Genomic DNA, 14,663 nt, shown 5'->3' with positions numbered 1-14,663 from the left:
AGTAAACAGCTCTGCAGACTCAACCATCTGTTCTACCTCATACTCAGACGGGCAGCTGGAGATTTGGGAGCTGTGAGGAAGCAAGTGCGATTTGGGTGACACCTTTGAGGACTGGAGTATTTGTGATGTTGAAGTTGATGTGGAGGAGAGCCCACTTAAAGGAGCACTTGATATCCGTTGAAGCACCTGCTGTTTTTGTGCCTCATCTGGAATTTGTAGCGATTGGCGTGGCCGTAAGAAAGGGATCTTATCACATTGTCCGCTAAAAGAAGTAGACATTTTAGTTTGGCTGGAAGATGGTCTTTCTTCTGCAGATGTTACTGTTGCTTTAACACCTACCCCACGGACACAACCTTTTTTCCCCTTCCCAACACGCCTATTCCCCTTTCCACCAGCAGCAGGCCTTTTTCCACTCATTTTGGTGGTTAACTAATTCACAACTCTGGAGTTGTTTGCACAAAAAAACAATGGATGGTAACCGAGCAGAGCTGAGTGGCCAAACTGTGGTATTAGGCCAAAACTATTGGCTGGGTTAGATGCAGAAAAAAATTATTTTGAATTTGCAACCTGATGGAGGTCAGTATAGATGGAATAATAGAGAAAGTCCGACACACTACTAGAAGGCCAAATATTTTTTCAGAGGTAGATGCAGAAAAAAATATATTCAGTTTGCAACCTGATGGAGGTCAGTATACATGGACTAATAGAACAAGTCCCACACACTGCTAGAAGCCCAAATATTTTTTCAGAGGTACTGTAGATGCAGATAAAAATTAGTTTTAATTTGCAACCTGATGGAGGTCAGTATAGACGGACTAATAGAGAAAGTCCGACACACTACTAGAAGGCCAAATATTTTTTCAGAGGTAGATGCAGAAAAAAATATATTCAGTTTGCAACCTGATGGAGGTCAGTATAGATGGACTAATAGAACAAGTCCCACACACTGCTAGAAGCCCAAATATTTTTTCAGAGGTACTGTAGATGCAGATAAAAATTAGTTTTAATTTGCAACCTGATGGAGGTCAGTATAGATGGACTAATAGAGAAAGTCCGACACACTACTAGAAGGCCAAATATTTTTTCAGAGGTAGATGCAGAAAAAAATATATTCAGTTTGCAACCTGATGGATGTCAGTATAGATGGATTAATAGAACAAGACCCACACACAGCTAGAAGCCCAATATTTTTTCAGAGGTAGATGCAGAAAAAAATATATTCAGTTTGCAACCTGATGGAGGTCAGTATAGATGGACTAATAGAACAAGTCCCACACACTGCTTGAAGCCCAAATATTTTTTCAGAGGTACTGTAGATGCAGATAAAAATTAGTTTTAATTTGCAACCTGATGGAGGTCAGTATAGATGGACTAATAGAGAAAGTCCGACACACTACTAGAAGGCCAAATATTTTTTCAGAGGTAGATGCAGAAAAAAATATATTCAGTTTGCAACCTGATGGAGGTCAGTATAGATGGACTAATAGAATGATGCTATGCCCAAAAGATTTTACTTCACTAGGTGCAGTAAAAAAATTGGTATTCTATACACAGGTGGTATATCTTGCAACACAGATAGGCTACTCCACTGACTAACACACTCTGCAATAGGCCAAAAAGGATTAGCTTTGCTAGATTCAGCCAAATGCTGTGAAAAAAACTTGCACAGCACTGGCACAGACCTGCCTGGCAAAAACTGATAGGAACTCATGTAACCTAGTCCTGAAAAGGACTCCAATTACAATTAGTCTTTACTCCCACAACCTATCTATTTAAGAGCACAGACCTCCCTGATAAAAGTCATAGGAAATGCTGTAACCTAGTCCTTAAAAGGACTGCAATCACAACTATTCCCTACTCCCAAGCTATCTGTATATTTGTGCGAAAATTGGCTTGAAATTAACAAGGTATAGCGCACACAGCAACAGCGGTGCCGTCTAACACGCAGCTGCAGCAGTGAGAAAATGGTGGCGACGGGGAAAATGGCTTGGTCTTATAGGGCAAGGACATGTGACATACACTGCCAATGACACATGCCCTTGCTTGTGTGAAAAAAAGCACTTCGCTCCGTGTGTGCGCTGCTGATAGGCTGACAGATTGCACCTCCCCACTGTAAATGCTGGAAAGAGAAAAAAAAATGGAGATCTTCATTGTTCCTGCAGAGATCCATCCCCTGCCCCTCCCCCCACCCCGCTGTACACTCAAACTGCGTATTAACATTAATTTTCATCATTACTGAGAAAAAATCCAGTTATGATTTTGGTGCACGAACAGTTATCGAACATAACCTCGAACAGCCGAATTTTTCTCAAATTGTTCGTGTTCGCCGAACGGCTCGAACACCGCCCAAAACAGCTCGAATTTGAGATTGGCGAACAGTTCGAGTAGAACAACGCTCATCTCTACTGGCCACCTTAGAAGTCTCCAGTGCTTTCTCTCAAACCATTTTATAGTGCTTTTGGAAGTGTGTTTTGGGTCATTGTCCTGCTGGAAGACCCATGACCTCTGAGGGAGACCCAGCTTTCTCACACTGGGCCCTACATTATGCTGCAAAATTTGTTGGTAGTCTTCAGACTTCATAATGCCATGCACACGGTCAAGCAGTCCAGTGCCAGAGGCAGCAAAGCAACCCCAAAACATCAGGGAACCTCCGCCATGTTTGACTGTAGGGACCGTGTTCTTTTCTTTGAATGCCTCTTTTTTTTTCCTGTACACTCTATGTTGATGCTTTTTCCCAAAAAGCTCTACTTTTGTCTCATCTGACCAGAGAACATTCTTCCAAAACGTTTTAGGCTTTCTCAGGTAAGTTTTGGCAAACTCCAGCCTGGCTTTTTTATGTCTCGGGGTAAGAAGTGGGGTCTTGCTGGGTATCCTACCATACAGTCCCTTTTCATTCAGACGCCGACGGATAGTACGGGTTGACACTGTTGTACCCTCGGACTGCAGGGCAGCTTGAACTTGTTTGGATGTTAGTCGAGGTTCTTTATCCACCATCCGCACAATCTTGCGTTGAAATCTCTCAGCAATTTATCTTTTCCGTCCACATGTAGGGAGGTTAGCCACAGTGCCATGGACTTTAAACTTCTTGATGACACTGCGCACGGAAGACACAGGAACATTCAGGTCTATGGAGATGGACTTGTAGCCTTGAGATTGCTCATGCTTCCTCACGATTTGGTTTCTCAAGTCCTCAGACAGTTCTTTGGTCTTCTTTCTTTTCTCCATGCTCAATGTGGTACACACAAGGACACAGGACAGAGGTTGAGTCAACTTTAATCCATGTTAATTGGCTGCAAGTGTGATTTAGTTATTGCCAACACCTGTTAGGTGCCACAGGTAAGTTACAGGTGCTGTTAATTACACGAATTGAAGAAGCATCACATGATTTTTCAAACAGTACCAATACTTTTGTCCACCCCCTTTTTTAGGTTTGGTGTGGAATTATATCCAATTAAATGAAGATGATAATACCAAATTTGTGATTGCAATCATTTTCAGGAAGAAACTGAGTATTATATGACAGAATTGCAGGGGTGCCAATATATATACACTGCTCAAAAAAATAAAGGGAACACTCAAATAACACATCCTAGATCTGAATGAATGAAATATTCTCATTGAATACTTTGTTCTGTACAAAGTTGAATGTGCTGACAACAAAATCAGACAAAAATCATCAATGGAAATCAAACTTATTAACCAATGGAGGCCTGGATTTGGAGTCACCCCCAAAATTAAAGTGGAAAACACACAACAGGCTGATCCAACTTTTGATATAATGTACTTAAAACAAGTCAAAATGAGGCTTAGTATTTTGTGTACCCTCCATGTGCCTGTATGACCTCCCTACAATGCCTGGGCATGCTCCTGATGAGGTTGCAGGTGGTCTCCTGTGGGATCTCCTCCCAGACCTGGACTAAAGCATCCACCAACTCCTGGATAGTCTGTGGTGCAATGTGACGTTGGTGGATGGAGCGAGACATGATGTCCCAGATGTTCTCAATCGGATTCAGGTCTGGGGAACGGGCGGGCAAGTCCATAGCTTCAATGCCTTCATCTTGCAGAAACTGCTGACACACTCCAGTCACATGAGGTCTGGTATTGTCCTGCATTAGGAGGAACCCAGGGCTAACCGCACCAGAATATTGTCTTACATGGGGTCTGAGGATCTCATCTCGGTACCTAATGGCAGTCAGGCTACCTCTGGAGAGCACATGGAGGGATGTGCAGCCCTCCAAAAAAATGCCACCCCACACCATTACTGACCCAATGCCAAACCGGTGATGCTGAAGGATGTTGCAGGCAGCAGATCGCTTTCCACGGCGTCTCCAGACTCTTTCATGTCTGTCACATGTGCTCAGTGTGAACCTGCTTTCATCTGTGAAGAGCACAGGGCGCCAGTGGCGACTTTGCCAATCCTGGTGTTCTGGGGCAAATGCAAAGCGTCCTGTACGGTGTTGGGCTGTGTTCACAACCCCCATCTGTGAACGTTGGGCCCTCATACCCCCCTCATGGAGTCGGTTTCTAACCATTTGTGCAGACACATGCACATTTGTGGCCTGCTGGAGGTCATTTTGCAAGGCTCTGGCAGTGCTCCTCCTGTTCCTCCTTGCACAAAGGAGGAGGTAACGGTCCTGCTGCTGGGTTGTTGCCCTTTTATGGCTCCCTCCACATCTCCTGGTATCTGCTCCATGCTCTGGACACTGTGCTGACAGACACAGCTATCCTTCTTGCCACAGCTCGCACTGATGTGCCATCCTGGATGAACTGCACTACCTAAGCAACTTCTGTGGGTTGTACTGTAGACACCGCCTCATGCTACTGTACCTCTAGGGGTGAGAGCAATGGCAAAATGAAAATGTGACCAAAACAGCCAAAAAGGATGAGAACAGAGAAATGTTCTGTGGTCACCACCTGCAGAACCACTCCTTTATAGGGGGTATCTTGCTAATTGCCTATCATTTCTACCAGTTGCCTGTTCCATTTGCACAACAGCAGGAGAAATTGATTCACAACCAGTGTTGCTTCATAACTGGACAGGTAGATTTCACAGACATGTTATTGACTTGGAGTTAAATTGTGTTGTTTAAGTGTTCCCTTTATTTTTTTGAGCAGTGTATACAGTATAGACCAAAAGTTTGGACACACCTTCTCATTTAAAGATTTTTCTGCATTTTCATGACTTTGAAAATTGTACATTCACACTGAAGGCATCAAAACTATGAATTAACACATGTGGAATTATATACTTAGCAAAAAAGTGTGAAACAACTAAAAATATGTCTTATATTCTAGGTGCTTCAAAGTAGCCACCTTTTGCTTTGATGACTGCTTTGCACACTCTTGGCATTCTCTTGATGAGCTTCAAGAGGTAGTCACCAGAAATGGTCTTTCAACAATCTTGAAGGAGTTCCCAGAGATGCTTAGCACTTGTTGGCCCTTTTGCCTTCACTCTGGGGTCCAGCTCACCCCAAACCATCTCGATTGGGTTCAGATCTGGTGACTGTGGAGCTGAGGAACCAGGTAAATTAACAAAAATAATTTTAATTACAAATTAGCTACAATGTAAGGTAAAGAAAAATGCAACAGCTGGAAGCTTAAAATTATTGGCTAATATTTTTGTGCTTTCTTGAAAATATATTCTTTTTATTATTATTATTATTATTATTATTATCATTACTATTACCACCATCATCATAAACTTGTGTAATAATTTGATATGGAAGGTGACACTAAATTGATAATTGTATTAATGTTTATTAGTGTTATATCAGTTTATTAATGCTATTTTATATATTATATGTTTAATAGTGTATAAAACTCAGTTTTCAGTCACATATACAGGTGTGTTTCACAAAATTAGAATATCATCAAAAATGTAATTTATTTCAGTTCTTCAATACAACAAGTGAAACTCATACATTATATAGAGTCATTGTAAACAGAGTGATCTATTTCAAGTGTTTATTTCTGTTAATGTTGATGTTGATGATTATGGTTAACAGCCAATGAAAACACAAAAGTCATTATCTCAGTAAATTAGAATAATTAACAAAAACACCTGAAAAAGGCTTTCTAAGCATTTAAAAGGTCCCTTAGTCTGTTTCAGTGGGCTCCACAATCATGAGGAAGAGTGCTGACTTGACAGATGTCCAGAAGGCAGTCATTAACACCCACCACAAGGAGGGTAAGCCACAAAAGGTCATTGCTAAGGAAGCTGGCTGTTCACAGAGTCCTGTATCCAAGCATATTAATGGAAAGTTAAGTGGAAGGAAAAAGTGTGGTAGAAAAAGGTGCACAAGCAACCAGAATAACCGCAGCCTTGAAAGGATTGTTAAGAAAAGGCCATTCAAAAATTTGGGGGAGATTCACAAGGAATTGACTGCTGCTGGAATCATTGCTTCAAGAGCCACCACACACAGACGTATCCAGGACATGGGCTACAAGTGTCGCATTCCTTGTGTCAAGCCACTCATGACCAATAGACAACGCCAGAAGAGTCTTACCTGGGCCAAGGAGAAAAAGACCTTGACTGTTGCTCAGTAGTCCAAGGTGTTGTTTTCAGGTGAAAGTAAATTTTGCATTTATTTTGGAAATCAAGGTCCCAGAGTCTTGAGGAAGAGTGGAGAGGCACACAATCCAAGCTGCTTGAGGTCTAGTGTGAAGTTTTCACAATCAGTGATGGTTTGGGGAGCCATGTCATCTGCTGGTGTAGGTCCACTGTGTTTTATCAAGACCAAAGTCAGCGCAGCCATCTACCAGGAAATTTTAGAGTACTTCATGATTCCCTCTGCCGACAAGCTTTTTGGAGATGGAAATTTCATTCCCCAGCAGGACGTGGCACCTGTCCACACTGCCAAAAGTACCAATTCCTGGTTAAAAACAACAGTATCACTGTGCTTGATTGGCCAGCAAACTTGCCTGACTTTAACCCCATAGAGAATTTATAGGGTATTGTCAAGAGGAAGATGAGAGACACCATACCCAGCAATACAGGCAAGCTGAAGGCTGCTATCACAGCAACCTGGGCTTGCATAACACCTCAGCAGTGCCACAGGCTGATCGCCTCAATGCCACACTGCATTAATGCAGTAATTGATGCAAAAGGAGCCCCGACCAACTATTGAGTGCATTTACTGAACATAGATTTCAATAGGCCAACATTTTGGATTTTAGAAACATTTTTCTCTAAGGTGTTATAAAGTATTCTAATTTACTGAGATAATGACTTTTGTGTTTTCATTGGGTGTAATTAGTGATGAGCGAGCATGCTCGCTACTGCTTGGTGCTCGCCCGAGCATCTCACTGCTCGAGATGCTCGCGAGTATTTCTAGGGTTGCTCGGAGGAAGCTTGGGTCTCCTCCCTGCATGTTTAGAGCGCCAATGAACATGCAGGGAATGTCTGCCACAAGAAGTAAGAGCACCCACCTCTCGTCAACACGCCCACTTCCGGTTTTTGACAGGTACCCCGCCCCTTTTTGGCACCTGTCCCGCCTCCACTTTTGGTCTAAACCCCTTCCCTCTCCTCCCCATTCTCCGCCCACTCTCCGCCCCTATACCTGTACGTCAGTTCCGTCCCCGCCCCCGGAAGCTAACCCTTACCACCCCTATGTGTGTCAATATCTGTTACGTCAGTTCCGTCCCCGCCCCAGAAGCAGCCCATGTTCAGCCTCTGTTACGTCCCCCATGACCGCCCACATGCCCTTCACCCAAGGTTGTAGGTTAATGTGTAAGCACCGTATGTAAGAAAAACATGTCAAGACATGTTTTTGTGAGAAAAGGCAGCCCCAGGATCCCTAGGGTTAGCATTCTGTAGCGTTCATAATAATGACGTAATAAAAGTGTTTAAAAAAATATACATTTATTGTAGATTCACTTAGAGGTATACACAAATCAAGAAATGGAAAAAGGTGTAAATAGATTTCAAAATACAACATTATACAAGCAAATCTATAGGTTACAATACATTTCAATGCTAATATTTAAAAAGTTAACCATGCGCCATGCAACAGCGGCGCGATTCTCTGTTTCGACAGCAAACGTCCTCTAGCGGCTGGCGTTGAGGTAGCGAGTACTTGTGATGAGGTAGCGAGCACTCAACATCATTTTTAATTCATTCAGAGCGTCTCTGGTCCTATGGTGACCGATCACGGTCGAAGGGATGTTTAACTCGGCCATAGCCCTCATAAAAACGTCCCATCCTTGTGGAGTGTTCTTTTTGGTTAGTCCGTGACTTTGCAGAGTGCTCTGTACAAGGTCCAACATATGGGTGCCGGGAATGACGGTCCCTTTGTAGACAAATTCACCTTTCTCAGTCCATGTAGCAATGTCTTTGTGTTGCAAGAAACTGTTGAGTAGTATATCTGCATTTTTTCGGAAACGGTGGTTAAGGTGATCTACAAACTGAGGGGCAGAGGGGCGTATCTCTATTTCACCCGCTGGTGATGGTGCTTGTTCACCGTCAGGAGGGATCACAAGGTTTAAACGTGTAAGTTCAGAACCTTCGCGCTTAGCATGCAGAAAACTTCTCTGTAGTATTTCGGTGTATATTTTAATCTTTACGTCATCAGGCAAATCAGTGCAGTGTAGAATGTCGCCGATTTCGTCGTCTAACCTTTGGAGTGTCGTCTGATGCACGGTAGGCACCGGCGGAGCGACGTTTTTTAGTCTGTTAATCTCATGCGCCAGAACCAAGTACATTTTCTCAGCACGTTCCATCATCTACCGGTTATTAAACTCGTTATTAGTGGTATAGCAATAGCTAGAAGCGGCTCTATGAAGCCTCCAGACTGATTCAATAGATACTATTTTCTCCAAATGGACACTTTTTTGTCACTCAGATTTCTTATAGCTCTACGCCATTTTTGTAATATTTGTCTTTGGCGCTCTTTGAGAGGAAGCCGCCCTTTCAGAATATTGAGAGCTATTTCCGCGATGGCAGCGATTAAATCTCTGCCGGCGGTCTTCAGAATAAGCTTTCTTTCCGACGCGTTTGCTTTTACCAGCTTTTTCAAGAGAGCCAAGTTACGCCTCACTCTCTCAGACATGTTGACAGAATGAAGGTTACGGGTATGAATAATCTCAGCAGTGTAAAAAATTCACTTTTTAGAATGAGTTTTACCTTTTTGAACATACGCTGCTGGTAAAGCTGGTGGAAACAAACCGGTTCTTAAGCAATATTCCTCGGGCGTATCACCTCTCAAATCTACGAGCAAGAATCCGTAAGGCTCTCGCGTAGCGTCTTCGAAAGCTTCTAAGAAGAAACGCGAGTTCCTCAGATACATCTGTCTGGCTAGCGTCACAATTTGTATTTTATCGCGGGGGTTATTAAATAGAACCATGTACTTGGTATTCAAGGTGATGGTTCTACTCTTTTTCCCCTGACAAAAAACATTTTGAACCAAATAGAACAGGCTCAAGCTTCTATGATGAACGTATTTAGTAAATGCTTTTTCCAGTTCTGAATTACAGCTAGCGGCCTCCATGAGATCGTCCACCACCGCCAAGTTGATCATGTCAGGCGGGAATAGTTCGTCATCTACAAACGTCTGCGGCAAATCTTCGATAAAGTGAATACTGGGGAAGGAATGACTCAGTTCATCGTACATTTTTTGCCAACAAGAATAAAACCAAACAATATTATCGGGTTTGTGAAATAAATGTGTTGTCGCGTGAGCTAAAACCTGTTTGACAAAATAGAATTTTCCTGAGTTAGAGGGGCCCGCTAGAATGCATGAGAATTGGTGTTGTAACCGGGGATCCATGATGTTGTATGTTTAAGACCTGTTGCGCCACGAAGTAATTTCGTCGAGCACGTTTCTCTTTAGACTTCACGACTCTATCTATAGCTACGCGTCGGTCGTTTGATGGTACGGTAGTCTGTAGCGTATTCTGCACCTGTAGCGGAGATAAAGGTACGTCAGTTGATTGAAGAAAAGGGAATTCATCGTTAATACCCGTAGGGTAAAGAAGTAAAGTCATCAAACAACTGACTCTTGGTATAGACGCAGCGTTGAGTTTTGCGTAGGGGTCGCGTTACAATATTCCAGTACTTTTTGATCCGCACAATACCATTCTGCTCTACAACGATCGTCTTTTCATTTCCAAGATCTGCAGAGTTCTTGTAAGCTAACACTAAATCTTTTAGACAGTCGAAATTGATAACGCCAGCATTAGCGATATTAAGCGTGATACCTTTCACTTTCAAGATCGTGTCACTCATGTTTAATTTGAAGCCGTAAGTTTTCGGACCGGCGGATACAAATTCGGTGATGTGACTCCCCTGGGGTATTTTGCTGCTGAGTTCACCCAGGTAATCACCTATGGGAGGCTGCCACTCGCCGTCACGATTTACAAAAATGACGGAGTCTGTGTCGTGGTAAAGACAGCGCTCCTGCAGTTTGTCTAGAGGGGTGTACAATTCTAAGCGCGCATAAGCTGTAGTGAAGCATGCAATGAAAATGTTGGTGTTTTTGTTGACGGTGTGGTGTTCTTTTGTGCATTTCCAATTGACAGTTGCCGTATCGTCGCTGATAAAGTTTAATTCAGAAATCTCATAGTTCGGAAGAAGGGCATACTCAAAGAGTTCATCGGCGCTGTTCACGACGCTGGTGGTAGGTAAATTAGAACGCTGCGCAAACTTTCCCCATAAAGAGTTTAAGAATAGTTTGTCGATTTGTCTTTTAGCTGAATTTGGTTCTATATGATCGGGGTCTAACTTTATACCTTCTTTTTCAAGATAGGCGGCTACATAGTCTTTTTTCTTGGTTTCGTCCGTGCACCAGGAGGGATGCCCCGAGGCTTCCTGTTTGTGTCTAAGATGTAAATTGATGTATTGCGCAAATAGATCGGTCGTCGTCTCCTCAAAATGCCACACCTCGTAAATGTGTGCGAGTCTGTAACCCTTCTCCAAAGCCATTTCTACCTCTATCGTGCACCACGTACCCGTCAGAGCCCTCTCTTCCTCTGAATGAGCGCAGGGATCCGCTTCTGAATGCAACGCCCCGAACATTCAAAAGCTGGTCGGTACAGTCAATGCGCGAATAGAATCGCTGAATTTATCCACGCCTGCCTATAGGATACGTTATGATGATCTACGTCGAGAGGTAATCCTACCCGACCCATCCCCTATACAGTTTGCTCTGGGTACTAAGCTAAAATTTATTTTCGGACTACAGACCATCGATGATTTACCTGCAGCTTTAATGCCGCGGAATCACCTCTTTTACTCCGATTCAAAGGCGGGTTTTTATTCGCTTTTTGTATACACTGATATAATACAACATCAGCTTGTGGGCGACAGCTACGTTCAACTGTTACAGACCGTAGAAGTTAGCGGCGATGATAACGATATTGTCACAGTGCACTACTCACGGCCAGATTACATACCACTGTGCAAACAACACTTTGACTCCGTAACTGTTACTGTCATGTAGGACCAGGGTATGCCGGTTAAATTCAGGTACGGAAAGTGTATAGTGCGATTACATTTTAGGCCTCGCAATACTATGCCACGGTAAAAATGATGTCTCAAAGAGTTTACGGCGATCCCGCTTTGTACGCCCGGTACTATGTAGCTCAAGCAGGGCATGGCTTAGAGGGGTTCCGCGGTGATGAATACATGTACGGTGCCGGACTTGGTGGTCTGCTTAGAAGTCTTTTTAGAAGAGCAGTACCGATAACGCACCCCTGGAATTTTTCGTATCGGAAAGCGGAGAATATTATTATGATTTAAATAATACACTCTTGAATGTCCAGTGTCGCATCCTGAAACAGGACGGTACGGTTCTCGCTGCCGGCACACGTGTGGGACTTATTAATTTCCCCATAGCCACACTTTTCAATCAGGTGGACATTACTCTGGGGGACCGTTTGATTTCACAATCTGATAACCTTTATAGTTACCAGGCCTACATTGAAACGCTTTTAAACTACAGTACGCAAGCGTTGAGATCGCAATTTACAGTGGGGTTATTCTATAAAGACACTGCAGGCCATCACCAGACCACCGTACTCGACGGCGATAATCAAAATCAAGGGTTCGCCCGCAGAGCCCACGCAGCCCGTCTACGAACAGTTTAAGGTTCAGATCGTGAACGCAGCCCTCTACGTAAAGAGAGTACAAGTCTCTCCAGCCGTCAGGATTGGTCACAGCCAAGCTCTTCTATCAAGCCCCGCTAAATACGCTCTAGACAGAGCCTGTTTGAAAGTCTATAGCATCCCTGGAGGAACGAGAAATAGTAATCATGAAAATCTTTTTCTGGGCCAGATACCAAAAACGGTGATTCTTTGCTTTGTGGACAACGAGGCCTTCAGCGGCAGTTACCAGAAAAGCCCACTTTGCTTTCACCATTATAGGATCAACCACGCTGCTCTGTATTAGGACGGACAGCAGACCCCCGCCAAGCCGTTTCACCCTAATTTTGACGCTGAACATGCTGTGAGGGAATATTTGGCTCTCGTTCACATCTCCAGAAAACAAAAAGCCGACGCAGGATTAAGCATAGACCGTGATGATTTTATGAGAGGCTACACTTTCTTCGCGTTCGATTTGTCGCCGGATCAGGAACCGAGCGCTCACTTTTGGCTCATTAAAACGGGTAACCTATGGGTCAAAATTCATTTTACGGATGCCACACCACACATGGTGAATATGATCGTTTATGCGGTCAACACGGCTGTACTGGAGATTAACCAACGTCGAGAAATCCTATACGACTTTAATTAAACTTTTGTGACGCCACAGTGGACTTCGTCTATAATGAATACTATGCAACTGTCATGCATTTTGAGCCAAAATCCCGTTACTCGGAGTATGTTTGGCGGCGTATTTCCCTGCGACCTCTTACCACGCCACGTTATCAGGTATAGACCTAGAGCCTATATCGTCAACACAGATTCTTCGGAAGAGCCCGGTACGCATTGGCTACTCATTATTCTATGCAGGAACAAATCCTTATTTTTTGACAGATACGGGTTACAACCTGACGCCGCCGTATTTCCGAATACGATTATACAATTTTTAAGAAGAAACACCACAACGTATTGCTATCAGAACCGCCAGCTGCAAGACTCTATGTCGAGTTTTTGCGGACAGTTTTGTATTTATGTGTTGTATCACGTCGCTGCGGGAATAACATTGAAGCGATTACTGAAAAACTTTACAAATGATTTAAAACATAATGATCGTCTAGTAGATGCATTTGTACAAAATCTTTCTAACTCTATCACGATTTTACATACGCCATTATGCGATTATAATCAGGTTTGCAAACCGCCCTGCGAAACATGATCTTGCTCTATTTCTGCTATAGAACTAATGTGGTTTTATAACGATATTTCCTTTTTGTAATGTGTACTAAAAATGTTTATATCTTAGTATTTCTTGTTCAATAAATCATTCAATCTATTTTGCTGTGCCTGTTAACATTAACCCTGGAACTGCCTTTTCTCACAAAAAAACATGTATTGACATGTTTTTTCTTACATAAGGTGCTTACACATTAACCTATTACCTTACAGAGAATCGAGCCGCTGTTAATGGGTTATGTGCCAAGTTTACACATTATCCTACAACCTTACAGAGACGCTGTCGCCGAGCGCATGGTTAACTTTTTAAATATTAGCATTGAAATGTATTGTAACCTATAGATTTGCTTGTATAATGTTGTATTTTGAAATCTATTTACACCTTTTTCCATTTCTTGATTTGTGTATACCTCTAAGTGAATCTGCAATAAATGTATATTTTTTTAAACACTTTTATTACGTTATTATTATGAACGCTACAGAATGCTAACCCTAGGGATCCTGGGGCTGCCTTTTCTCACAAAAACATGTCTTGACATGTTTTTCTTACATACGGCGCTTACACATTAACCTACAACCATGGGTGAAGGGCATGTGGGCGGTCATGGGGGACGTAACAGAGGCTGAACATGGGCTGTTTTCGGGGCGGGGACGGAACTGACGTAACAGGTATTGACACACATAGGGGCGGAGAGTGGGCAGAGAATGGGGAGGAGATGGGAGGGGTTTAGACCGGAAGTTGAGGCGGGGCAGGTGCCAAAAGGGGCGGGGCACCTGTCAAAAACCGGAAGTGGGCGTGTTGACGAGAGGTGGGTGCTCTTACTACTGCCACACACTGTAATGCCGCAGCCATGTTGGTTGTGGCATTGCAGTGATTGTCTGGCCACACAGCTTCATCAGGTCTATATCAGACCTGGCGCCGCCATGCTTGTCACAGTCTTCTCCGGAATCAGGCAGTGTAGGGAGAGGTGCTGCTGAGCTTGGGAGAGATTTGCTTGTTTCTTAGTTAGTGTAGGTATACCACAACATATTCTACACATACTGTATCCATCTCACCTAACAGTACTTCTGAGGACTAATCCAGCTGCATAGATATCAGTGCTAGGCAGGCAGGCAGTGTATGTGGCAGACTGCAGTGCATATAGCAAGAGGGTCCAGTTCTGTCTGCTGGTGCTTTTACAGATATTTCTAGAAATAGCCCCAGGTATCCGGTGCCAGGAATAATTTTTTTGGGGAATCTTAATCCTGATTATTTGGTTAAAAACCTATCCATAAAACATTGTTTTTCTGCTCTATTTGATTGTTGGCACTGTAGAATACAGCCAGATCCTTAACATATAACAGAGTTAAAAATC

The sequence above is a fragment of the Phyllobates terribilis genome, unplaced genomic scaffold (assembly GCF_046119375.1).
Source record: "Phyllobates terribilis strain yellow unplaced genomic scaffold, ASM4611937v1 Scaffold_2__4_contigs__length_985480577, whole genome shotgun sequence".
Taxonomy (NCBI): Eukaryota; Metazoa; Chordata; class Amphibia; order Anura; family Dendrobatidae; genus Phyllobates; species Phyllobates terribilis.
The sequence above is the reverse complement of the archived record's forward strand: the minus strand, read 5'-3'. Positions refer to the sequence as shown.